Genomic DNA, 3,936 nt, shown 5'->3' with positions numbered 1-3,936 from the left:
GTGGCAATATCTGAAGACAGTTGAGCAGCCAAGCCATGTGCACAGAGTTTTTGATCCTCGGGCCAACCTGATATCTGCTGGAGGGCCACTCCACTCCCTTCCCACTGCCCAACGTGCAGGCTGGGGCATGAGGGACCAGAAGAAAGATATCCTGCCTGCCCGCCCACCACATCCTTTCCCGATCCTCACCCCCACCAACCCTCCAACCTAGGCATAATTTTAGAAACTTAAGAGACCCCGCGCCGAACATTCTTGGCCTGGAGCCTGCGGGGGCAGGTCCTGAAAGAAGACAGACATTTCTTTCTTAGGCCTTGCCAATAGAGATCCTCTGTTTTCCCCTGGAACAGGTTTCTGAGGGGCCATTGTGTGCGGAAGAGCTGCTCACACACTCGCTTCTTTGTGGGGTTCCCCCACCACCCAGTCCTCCTGGGCTGGATTATTTTGCAGGGTGAGTCCCAGCTTCTCTGTGCTTCCCTGAGGCCCCCCAAAGCCACCAGGAACAGTGGGGACCAGGGTGGGGAGGATTGAAGGCTGCAGAGATGGGTGGCCATAGGGAATCCTTTGCAAATCATGGGGGTCATTTGGTGCCTTGAAACTGTAAATGACAGGCGGGGACCTCTGGGTCTGGAGACAGAAGGTGGGGTGTGATTCCAACATCCGGTGCTTAGACAACAGTGAAGATTTGTTTCCATCACTGGCCAGGAAAGCCTGGTCTTTTCAGTTCGGATTTCAAGGAAATCATTCCTGCAGCAGGCATTCTGGAGTGTGAGGGAGAAGTGGGCAGGAAGGAGGCATGCCAGGAACGAAAGTTTACAGTCCCTCGAATGGCAGGCACTGCCTGCACATGTCCCTCTCAACCCTAGCAGATGGGGGCTGCTGAGGCTCTGGGAGGTAAAGTAACTTGCTCACGGTCATGCAGCCAGGAAGTGGCACAGCCAGTCCTGCAGCCTGAATCCTTTGCTCCCTTTATCCCTTTTTCTTTTTTCCAGGAGTGTTTTGGATACGTAATTCACATACTGGACAATTCACCCATTTACAGCATACCATTCAGGCCAGGCACTGGTGGCTCATACCTGTAATTCCAGCACTTTGGGAGGCCAAGGCGGGTGGATCACTTGAGGTCAGGAGTTCAAGACCAGCCTGGCCAACATTGTGAAACCCCATCTCTACTAAAAATACAAAAAAAAATTTAGCTGGGTGTGGTGGCGGGCCCCTGTAACCCCAGCTACTCAGGAGGCTGAGGCGGGAGAATCGCTTGAACCCAGGAGGTGGAGGTTGCAGTGAGCGGAGATCTCACACTGCACTCCAGCTTGGGCGACAGAGTGCGTGAGACTCTGTCTCAAACAAACAAAAAAGTATACTATTCAAAGGCTTTTAGTTTACAGAATTGTGCAACTGTAACCACTGTCAGTTTCAAAACATCTTCTACAGCTTCAAAAGATTTTCTACAGCTTCAAAAGAAACCTCATCCCCTTTAGCCATCGCTGTCTAATTCCCCCAGTCCTACAACCATGAATCCGCTTTCTGTCTCTGTGAATTTGCCTGTTCTGGACATTTCACATCAATGGAACTGTATACTATATGGGTTTTTTTTTTTGAGACAGTCTCACTCTGTCGCCCAGGCTGGAGTGCAGCTCACTGCAGCCTCTGCCTCCTGAGAGATTCTCGTGCCTCGGCCTCCCGAGTAGCTGAGACTAGAGGTGTGCAGCACCACGCCCAGCTAATTTTTGTATTTTTAGTAGAGACGGGGTTTCACCCTGTTGGCCAGGCTGGTCTCGAACTCCTGATTTCAGATGATCCACCTGCCTCGGCCTCCCAAAGGGCTGAGATTACAGGCGTGAGCCACTGTGTGTGGCCCCCTGGGGCATTTTGCCCCTGGCTTCTCTCTCTCGGTGTACTGTTTCCAAGGTTCATGCATGATGCAGCCTGTATCAGTGCTGTATTCCTTTTGATGACTGAATAATGCTCCATTGTATGGAGAGACCGGATTTTGCTCATCCACTTGTCTGTCGACGGACATTTGGGGTGTTTCCACCATTTGTGTCGAGTTTCCTATGAATTTTTAGGTTTTCAGTTCTTGTGGGAGTTCCCAACTCTTAAGCAAGCTGCTCAAATTCCTGCCTACAGGCTTTTGCTCATGCTGGGATTTCCCTACCTGGGAACTCCCCTCCCCTTTTCCCACCCCCAGTAGAATCCAACTTGTTCCCCAGGACCCAGCTGTGTCCCTTTCCTCACTGCTCCCCATTCTTCTTACCGTAACCAGAGGCAGGAAGTCATTCTGCACTTGATCCTTTACCCTGGGCTGTGCTTGCTGTGTGATCTTGGGCCACTCGCTCAGCCTCTCTGAACCCCGGTGGGGTTTATCTGTGATGCAAGGATCTAATTCTGATCCCATGGGGGTGCTAGGAGGATCGAGGTGGCAAGAGCTCTGTGTCCTGGAAGCCTGGAAAGGGATGATGTATTGGGGCAGGCATTAGTTTATTTCTTCAGCCAGCTGTTTCTGCTAAGTGCCAGCTTCATGCCTGAGGGGATTTACTGTTGTAAAACCATAATGATTCTGCCTTCAGGGAGCTGGGACAGGGGTTCTCAACTGGGAGGGAATTTGGTCCTAGGGGACAAATCTGGAGATGTCATCTGGAGACATCTTTGGATGTCATGATGCTGGGAGGAGTGCTACTGGTTTCTAGAAAGAGGTCAGGGATGTTGCAAAACCTTCCATGGTGCACAGGAAAGCTCCCATAGCAATGAATGACCTGGCCCCAAATATTGATAGTGCCGAGGTTGATGAACCCTGGTCTAGTGATGTTATTGTTATTCATTCATTTTTCATGTGTGCATGTATTTATTAAATTTTTTTTGCATTCACAACTCTTGCCTTTTTCCAAGATGGATTCGAGGTAACTTACAAAGATACTAACAAAACAACAGGATTTTAAAAATAAGAATGTTGAGGTAGAAAACAATAAGAAGGAAGGAACTTTTTTTTTTCCAGGAATGATACCCAAATTAAATTGCACTACTTTCAGAAGTGGGTCATACGTTTGGCTCTGAGCTTCCTAGTGGCCAGAGCAAAAAGAGAAAAAAATTAATATTCTCACTGTCCCAAAGTTGAAAATAAATTAAGAGCTTAAGGTCCAGCCTTCTTAGGTGTGAAGCAGTTTTCTCCTACAGGCCCTTATACAGGGCCAAGGCAATGTGCTGGAGCAGACAGCACTGTTGTCAACACAGCTCAGCAGGGAACGTGATAGTGAGTAACACATTGCATCCTCTGATCCAGGCCTGTGATGTAAGGCTGAGGCCAGCTTGGCAAGCCGGCTATACATCGGGCACCTGCCCTGAGTGTGGGGGTTTACTTTCCCAACTTCAGAAGAGAAAGCATGGTCCACATTGCAGGCAGTTCAGAACAGCAATGGAAGCTGGGGCTCTGGTGTCAAACTGGCTGGGGGGAGGATGTGAATTTACTCCCAAATGGTGTAAATTGGGCCATTCTTGAAACCTCTCTGAACTCAGTTTCCTCATCCATACTATAGGACAGGAATAGTGAAGTAGGCCGGGCGCAGTGGCTCACGCTTGTAATCCCAGCGCTCTGGGAGGCTGAGGCAGGTGGATCACCTGAGGTCAGGAGTTTGAAACCAGTCTGGTCAACATGGCGAAACCCCATCTCTACTAAAAATACAAAAAAAAAAAAAAAAAAAAAAAAAAATTAGCTGGTCATGGTGGCGGGTGCGTGTAGTCCCAGCTACTCGGGAGGCTGAGGCAGGAGATTCAACTGAACCCGGGAGGCGGAGGTTGTAGTGAGCCGAGATCGCGCCACTGCACTCCAGCCTGGGCATATGGTAGTTTTGCGGTTGCAGGCACACCTCAGAGATACCATGGTTTTGGTTCCAGACCACCACAATAAAGCAAAAATGGCAAGAAAGCAAGTTGCAGAAATTC

General features: G+C 49.5%; 1 long non-coding RNA gene across 1 annotated transcript; it reads right to left on the bottom strand.

Annotated features, from left to right (window-relative positions):
• Positions 1–653: 653 nt before the first annotated feature.
• On the bottom strand, positions 654–3,703 carry LOC144338407 (uncharacterized). Its single transcript, XR_013412488.1, has 2 exons — positions 1,803–3,703; positions 654–1,073 (listed from the first exon to the last, which is right to left on the bottom strand). It is a non-coding gene; the product is annotated as an uncharacterized LOC144338407 (long non-coding RNA).
• Positions 3,704–3,936: the final 233 nt, after the last annotated feature.

This window comes from Macaca mulatta, chromosome 20, assembly GCF_049350105.2.
Source record: "Macaca mulatta isolate MMU2019108-1 chromosome 20, T2T-MMU8v2.0, whole genome shotgun sequence".
Lineage (NCBI taxonomy): Eukaryota > Metazoa > Chordata > Mammalia > Primates > Cercopithecidae > Macaca > Macaca mulatta.
This window is presented reverse-complemented; position numbering and strand designations above follow the sequence as displayed.